The 8,812-nt window shown below is 38.4% G+C and overlaps 1 long non-coding RNA gene across 1 annotated transcript; it reads right to left on the reverse strand.

Moving 5' to 3' along the window:
* Positions 1–404: 404 nt before the first annotated feature.
* Positions 405–7,208, reverse strand: LOC142180336 (uncharacterized). Its single transcript, XR_012708829.1, has 2 exons — positions 6,609–7,208; positions 405–1,186 (listed from the first exon to the last, which is right to left on the reverse strand). It is a non-coding gene; the product is annotated as an uncharacterized LOC142180336 (long non-coding RNA).
* Between the last annotated feature and the right edge of the window lie 1,604 nt (positions 7,209–8,812).

Below are 8,812 nucleotides of genomic sequence, written 5' to 3' on the forward strand. Positions count from 1 at the left end.
CTTAATTGACTCATTTTAAAGTAAGATAAAAATACTACCCTATGCCAAAGTCTAACATGAAACTATTATATATTTTTTATTTTTAAAATTATATAAAGATAAAAATAAGTACTATTTTTGTATATTTTTATTTAAATTTATGAAAGATACGTACTAAAAATATATTTTTCGCAATCTTCCATTTTTATGACGAAAATAAAGTAAAGAAGTTAAAATAGCTGAAATAGCTATATTAGGCCTAAATTAAATATTTACATGCTAAAATACAAAAAATCTTGGGGAGAGTCGAAAATCACATGTCTACAGCTGCCCCTCTTTGACTGGAAACACGAAGAGTTTTTAGACAAAGAACGACTAGAGATGTTTTTTGACCCGACCCTTATTTAGGGAGACCAAAACAAAGAGAAAGGAGAATGTGACCGAGCCTTGGTATCTGAGCTGCCTACATATCCTTGGCTATAAAGGAATCATGCCACGTGTAGTTCAGAGGCGAGTGAGATGATGGAGTGTGTCGAGGCGAAGAGCCGGTCGAGGTGCCTTTCCACCGAGGTTCTGGTCCGCGGTCCCGTTATTACATCAAAATCAAATGAAAAATACTAACTAAGCCTTTAAACTACGAGTTACAAGATTCCTATCTATAAGTCTTCTGAAGCTTAATCTTGAGTCTTCAATGGTTCTTCATATAGACTTTGGATTTGAACCTTGATGCTTGCTAGTTGCAGGTGCTAGTTCGTTCTTCTTCAGCATTTCAGACCAAAACAGGACATGCATAGCTTGTGACATTAGCCCTGTCTTGAGCAGCTCACATCTTTCATTAACTTCTGCATTTGGATTCACTTCTTGTCTTTCTTTTTGTTTTTTTTTCTTTTTATTCTGGATTGTGACTAACTTCTGTTGATCACCTCGGACTGCTGACTCGCATTCTTGCCGCGAGCTTTCTTTGTTGCTGACTTGAATTGTATTCTGAATTGAATTCTCTTATTTTCCAGGCGGGCACCTGATTGCTGAACTTGAACCGTCTTCTATTGTTACTTGACTCTGTTTCCCCTTACACCTTGAACCATTTTCCCTTAAAACTTGAACTGTCTTCCTTCGAAACTGCTTTCCCTTGAAACTCGAGTTGTCTGCCTTCAACACTGCTTTCCCTAGAAACTTGAGTTGTCTTCCCTTGTTCTCCAGGTGGGCGCTTGATTACAACAACACAGACAAAACAAAAGAAATTATTTCTGCCCCAGTTTGGACTAGAAAGATTTGGGAGTTGTTAGCAAAATTGTAAACCACTTGTACTATTGATGCAATGATGAGAGTAAACTAAAGAATAGACAAGGAAAATTATAAACTAAGCTTGACTAAAGTAAAGACTGACCCTATTCTCCAGGCGGGCCCCCCTGATTTTAGGAAAACTAAACATTGATAATCTTAAGAAAACAAAAAAATGACCCTTTTTTTTCAAATTCAGACTTCCTTTTTTTTTTTCAAAATATCCTAAGAGAAAATTCGCCAGACTAGGTTTTCTATCTTAGGGGAAAGATTCATCAGACTAAGACATTAATCCTAAGAGAAAATTCATCAGATTAGACCCTTTTTTCTCTTTTTTTTTGGTATCTTAGGAGAAAGATTCATCCGACTAAGACGTTTATCTTAGGAGAAAAGTTATCAGACTAGGTTTTCTATCTTAGGAGAAAGATTTATCAGACTAAGATTTCTATCCTAGGAGAAAGTTCATCAGACTAGGTCTTCTATCTTAGGACAAAAATTCATCAGACTAAGATTGTGATCATAGGAGAAAGATTCATCAAACTAGGTTTTTCATCTTAGGAGAAAAATTCATCAGACTTAGATTTCTTTCCTAGGAGAAAGTTCATCAGACTAAGTCCTCTTTTTGTTATCTTAGGAGAAAGATTCATCAGACTAAGATTTCTATCCTAGGAGAAAGTTCATCAGATTAGGTCTTCTATCTTAGAAGAAAATTTCATCAGACTAAGATTTCTTTCCTAGGAGAACGTTCATCAGACTAGGTCCTCTTTTTGTTATCTTAGGAGAAAGATTCATCAGGCTAAGATTTCTATCCTAGGAGAAAGTTCATCTGACTAGGTCTTCTATCTTAGGAAAAAAATTCATCAGACTAAGATTGTGATCATAGGAGAAAGATTCATCAAACTAGGTTTTTCATCTTAGGAGAAAAATTCATCAGACTAAGATTTCTTTCCTAGGAGAAAGTCCATCAGACTAGGTCCTCTTTTTGTTATCTTAGGAGAAAGATTCATCAGACTAAGATTTCTATCCTAGGAGAAAGTTCATCAGATTAGGTCTTCTATCTTAGGAGAAAAATTCATCAGACTAAGATTTCTTTCCTAGGAGAACATCAGACTAGGTCCTCTTTTTGTTATCTTAGGAGAAAGATTCATCAGGCTAATATTTCTATCCTAGGAGAAAGTTCATCAGACTAAGTCTTCCAGCTTAGGAGAAAAATTCATCAGACTAAGATTTTATTGGGAGAAGATCCATCAGACTAGGACTTTTTATCCTAGGAGGCAAAATGTAACTACCAAATGACAAAATTTTATGCACATGAGCAAGATAGAAAAAGGCAAAAATTTAAGAAACTTCCGTTTGTCGGCTCTTCTCTTCTTTTCATTTTCATTTTTTTTCTTTCCTTTTCTCTTTTATTTTCCTTTCTCTCTTTCTTCTTTTTTTTTGAACCACATTCCTTGCACTGCTTTGTTCCTGTTTCATACAAAGAAAAATTTGTCAGTTTTGAAAATGGTGGTCGGTTTGTGACCTTGAGTCTTGGGCAGCTTGGCTTCTGCTCAATCTGCTTGAGTCGGCTTCAACAGAATTTTGCTCTGCATCAACTCTGATTGTTTCACACTCATTACAATTTGTATTTGCAGCTCAAACAGCCTTATTCCAACTGGAGATCTTTGCTTAGGCGACCTTTTCTGATATCTTGAATGACTTCCTGTTTTTTGAGCAATTTGTTTGTCAGAGAGAATCACAAGTTATCTTTGCTTGCGCCAAGTAGGCTGACAAGAGTCTTTTGGGAGAGCCTTTGCATGAATCCTCTAGGCATGTTGAAAGTAACAACTGGCTGTTCTAGGCAAATTTATTTTGTGCAACTAAAAAGCTGGTAGCAAATTTTTAAAAATTTTCTTGCTTGTTTTGACAAGGACCGACTCGGAGTGAAGGACACAATGATGCAAAGAAACAAGTATCAACAAGAAATGCCCTTGTCGGAATGACAGAATGAAGGGTTTTTTTATCTTTTTTTTTTCCTTTTTTTTTCAATAACTAGCCTTAATGATCATGACATGCATTTTGGACTTAATGGCCGGTCTATCAAACTAATCCAATCTTCCCTTTTACCATTCATATGATCTTTGAAGTCGGGCCTATCCGTGCCAATCCTTTGCATCAGCTTCACAACTCACTTTCGACAAGTGGTGCCCGAGGGGTTTTCACCAACAAGTCTCTCTCATTTATTTATCTCTACTTACTGTTGCCTTATAGTGCCTATGAAAGTTTTCACTAGTAAGACTCTCTCATTTTCTTTTTCTTTTTCTTTCCCTCTATTTGTGAGCAACTCGGCGATGTTCTACGTCGTGTGACAACTGTTGCTCATTGCATGCGTCTCTTGGCATTCTTGAAGGCATATTGAGAGGTCTTTATTTGGAAGGTTTTTGGATAGGGTCAGACAAAAAGGTCGGCATGAAGGCTCAAAACTTAGAATGAGGGGTTGTACACTTACAACTCTTGGAATCGACTCTTTCAAAAAATCTCTGCCCCAGTTTTAGATGCTGGGGATTTTTGGATTTTTCCATTTTTTTTTGCTGGAGCAAACCGTGAGGCTGCCTACGTATCCTTTTTTTTCACTTGAACTTTCAAAGAGCTGCCCTAGTTTGTACTCTTGGGGCATGGACTTCTTTTTTCTTTTTTTTTCTCTTATTTTTTTTGACTCTAAACTTGATTCCAAAAGAGGGTAGTCAAAGAAAATAACACAGGCTCAAAAGGGGTGACAAGGGGTATAAAGTGTTTGGATAGCAGAAAAAGGGCCTCCCAGCCTTGAGAACGCTAAACATAGTATCCTTTCGCAATCACGGCATTGACAAACATGTCTGTCTTCTTGGTGTGCCGTGGTCACAAGACATTTTTTCATCCCTTAGTGACAAACTTTCCAACAAACTTCAATTGATTAAACATCCTCAAGCCTGATCTTCACAATGATTTGAAAGTGAATTTTACTCGACATTAGTTCCAAAGTATTCCAACTCTTTATTCATCCTCAAATGTATTTTTTTAGTTATCCAATTCCAGATTAAATCAGTTCCTAAGATCTGGCCAAAATTGCCGCATGCATGTCATGTCATTAGAACTAGCGACAAAAGAACTAGAAATAGAATGACACGAAAGGACAAACTATATTTTATTGAGTAAGGATGAATGGGTTTTACAACTAAACAAGAAACCTAAAATACGAGTTACAACCCTAAAATAACCCGAATAATGAAAATAGCAACATAATAGACAGACAAGACTCACAAAAACAGAATGGAAGGATAGAAGGGTTTGACTCAATAAAGCAAATAAAATCTGGATCACAACCCTAAAATAACCCAGATAATAGAAAAAACATCAAAACAAGCTACCAAGATTCCTTCCTAGTGCGGAGGGAATGACTTTTCAATTGCTAGGCTTGGCATTTAGCCACAAATTTGCTCATCAGAATCAGCAGAGCCTTCTCCAATTTCAACATCATTAACTTTAGTTAGCAAGTTCCCGAGAGGATTCTCGTACTCCATGTCACCAGGCATCACCCCACAAAGTGTGCATCATGATGTGCAGGTAAAGGATTTTGCACGATATTCTGGATGTCACTGCCTTGGATCACAATAAGGTTTTCCTGGATCATCCTTTCTATTTCTCTTTTCAAATCCCGACAACTTTCAACATTGTGCCCCTGGGTATTGGAATGGTATTCACACCTTTTAGATGGGTCAAAGCTCCTTGCACATGGTTCCATACGATTTGGATGAATGGGTGCACTCATGTCATGATTCTTTAACTTTTCAAATAAGTTTGCATATGACTCTCCTATTGGTGTAAAATTATCTTTCAATGTTTGTTCCCTTCTATACCCTTAGCAGGGATGTGGGTTATAGGGAACTTGAAAATTTTGTGGAGACTGGTAGAGATTTTGTGATGCTCGTGCTCGCCTTCTGGGGTATTTTGGTGGTTGGATGACATACTGAGGTGGATCAACAGGGTATTGTGAGTTTTGAGGTGGATAGGTAGTGCTCAGGGGAGACATGGAAACCTGATAAGGTTGCGCATACCTTTGAGGTGCTCTCCTGTGACCTCTTCTCGACCCTGTTGTCATCATGATTTCTTCATCCTTCTCGTTTGTGTCACTAAAATTATCAGATTCAACCTGGACAGCCTGAGTTGCGGCTTTAAGAACTGCTTGACTTATAATTTTGCCTGTCTTAAGACCATTCTCTACCATTTCTCCCATTTTGATTGCTTTTGAGAAGGATTTTCCAACTGCGGATATCATGTTTTGAAAGTAATCTGGCTCTTGCGCTTGAAGGAAGACAGTGATTAGCTCGTGGTCATCCATGGGTGGCTTAACTCAAGCTGCTTGCTCTCTCCATTTAATGGCATATTCCTTGAAACTTTCACTTGGTTTCTTCTTTAAATTTCAAAGGGAAATGCGGTCTGGGGCAATGTCAATGTTGTATTGGAACTGTTTGACAAAGGCCTGTGACATGTCATCCCAGACGTACCATCGAGATGTGTCTTGGTCCAAAAACCATTCGGATGCTACTCCCTTAAGGCTTTCCCCAGAATAGGCCATCAACAATTCTTCTTTTCTTCCCTCACCTCTTAGTTGATTGCAATACCTTTTCAGGTGGGCTATGGGATCTCCATATCCATCATACTTTTCAAATTTGGGAGTCCTGACACCAGGAGGCAATTTAAACTTTATAACCGCTTCTTATTTAATTATTATTTTTAGGAAGATTCAACGTCATCTAAAACACGTCTTTAACCACGTCACATAAATGCACCCGCGGTCCACGACACATTTTATCTAATGTTTTTGAGATTTGAATTTGGGTCACATAAATGTACACCCGAATTTATAACATGCAAATCACAACTACACCATGGGAACCATACCTGTAGCCATGATAATTATTATAACGCACCAGAAGCACACTACAATGTTCATGATTCTTCCTAAGCTTTGGGATTATCGGAGAAATAAAATTAAATTGCTTTCACATTACTAATCAAAAGGCAAGCATTAGTTTGTTGCTACGAGTATCACAACTTCAACAGACAACTCCACTCTAAAGGAAAGAACACAGCACACGATCCCTAACATAATATTGATTCTGTAGTGCATAAAAAATAAAACAAGACAATTAAGAAATATAAGAGCAAATTCGATAGGCCGTCTAAATTAGAACATATTTAGTGATTAGCAGCGCAAACTGTATTATCCCAATTCACTCAATTACTTATCACGTTGAATCATAAACAAAAGCAACAATCATTCACCGCAAGCTTTTCTTATGGAAGATATTTTAAGAAAACATTTATACCTTTCATGACATCGATGATGAACTCTCTCGAAATTGTGTTACAAACAAATACCAAAATCTTCGTCCACCTGCTGCGAACTCAAATCCGACGACCATCGGACGGAACTCAAACTGGAAACCAATGATAGTACCTTGACGAATGACTGAAAAGGAAACTCGGACAACGACCTCCGACGAACTCGAAGCTCGTTGGAAAGAGATGCTAAAAGATCTTGAGTTGATAAAACTTACTAGCTATTCTGTTTCATGGGTGGCTATAGAGGGTTGTCGTTTGGTGTGAGGTTTCCGTTACTGGCGACGGACAACGACTGGTGAAAGGGTGGGCGCTGGATTTTGGGTCTATCCGTGTGAGTTCCGACGAGTGGGTTCGTGACTGAAGTAAGGTTGCGGGATTTAAGCGTGCTGCTTTTGGGTGGAGGAAACGAGTATGGTGTTTGTTCAGAAAGAAGCCATCGAAGGCTGCTTCATTTTCTTCTGAAGAGGAAGGTCGATAGGGGTCGTTGGTTAGAGACGTGGTTGGGGTCGTCTCTTGGTTGAAGGTCATGAAGGTCACATGGCTGTTACTGTCGGAGAAGGCCAACGGGGAGGGGGGTTGAAGAAGACGACGTCGGGGGGGTGGGGGGTCGGTTTTGTAGGGCTAGGGTGGTTTGGAGAAAACGATTCGAGGGGGGGGGGGGGGGGATTCGTTCCTTGCGCAGCTTTTTTTAGCTTTTTCCGTTTTTTCTTTTTTTTTTTCTTTTTTTAAGCACTTATTTATAGGTAGAGTCTAGGTCTAGGTGTATCTTTGTGTATTTTGCCCATTAGTCCGTAAGTCTTTTGTGTTAAGTCCTTAGGGCCCTCTTTATTTGTTTTATTATTCCAAAGAAGAGTCTAGAAGGGTCCCTAGGCTTAATGGACTAATCCGAATTGGGCCAAGAATTGGGTTCTAAAACTCTTAAAATTATGATCCAACACCTTAATTGACTCATTTTAAAGTAAGATAAAAATACTATCCCATGCCAAAGGCTAACATGAAACTATTATATATTTTTTATTTTTAAAATTATATAAAGATAAAAATAAGTACTATTTTTGTATATTTTTATTTAAATTTATGAAAGATACGTAAGCTAAAAAAAAAAAAATTCCCGTAATTTTCCATTTTTATGACGAAAATAAAGTAAAGAAGTTAAAAATAGTTGAAACAACTATATTAGGCCTAAATTAAATATTTATATACTAAAATACAAAAAATCTTGGGGAGCGTCAAAAATCACATGTCTACAAATGCTACTGGGTGCTGATCAGCCCAAAAGACATCACGAGGAACTCACAATGGCCATAACGGGTCCTGAAAGTTGTCTTAAGAATGTCCGAGCCCCTAATCTTCAACTGGTGATACCCTGACCTCAAATCGATCTTGGAGAACACCTTCGCTCCCTGAAGCTGGTCAAATAAATCATCAATACGAGCTAAAGGATACTTGTTCTTGATTGTGACTCTGCTCAATTGCCTGTAATCAATGTACATTCTTATAGTGCCATCCTTCTTCTTCACAAATAGAACTGGTGCACCCCAAGGTGACAGACGAGGCTGAATAAACCCCTTATCAAGGAGTTCCTGAAGCTGCTCCTTCAATTTATTTAACTCCACCTATGCTATACGATACGGTGGAGTAAAAATGGGCTGAGTGCCCGACACAAAATCAATGCTGAAGTCAATATCCCAATCCGACGGCATGCTCGACAGGTCTGCAAGAAACACATCCAGAAAATCTTGCCCCACCGAAACTGAATCAATAGTAGGACTCTCTACACTGATATCCCTCACAAAAGCCAAATAAGGAAGACAACCCTTCCCTACCATCCGTTGGGCCTTCAAGAATGAAATCACTATAATGGGGACGTAATCCAATGAACCTCGCCACTCAATCCATGACAAACCCGACATAGCCAACGTCACCGTCTTGGCATGATAGTCCGAAAAAGTATGACACAGAGACAACCAATCCATGCCTAATATCACATCAAAGTCAACCATACTAAGCTGGAATAGATCAACCCTAGTCCTTAATCCCCCAATAGTCACTATACACGATCGGTATACATGGTCCACAACAATAGTATCGCCCAACGACATAGATACACGAATAGATGAAACTAGAGACTCACGGGGCATATCTAAAAAATGAGCAAAGTACGATGACACATATGAATAAGTAGAGC

Source organism: Nicotiana tabacum, chromosome 1, assembly GCF_000715075.1.
Source record: "Nicotiana tabacum cultivar K326 chromosome 1, ASM71507v2, whole genome shotgun sequence".
In the NCBI taxonomy this organism is placed as follows: domain Eukaryota; kingdom Viridiplantae; phylum Streptophyta; class Magnoliopsida; order Solanales; family Solanaceae; genus Nicotiana; species Nicotiana tabacum.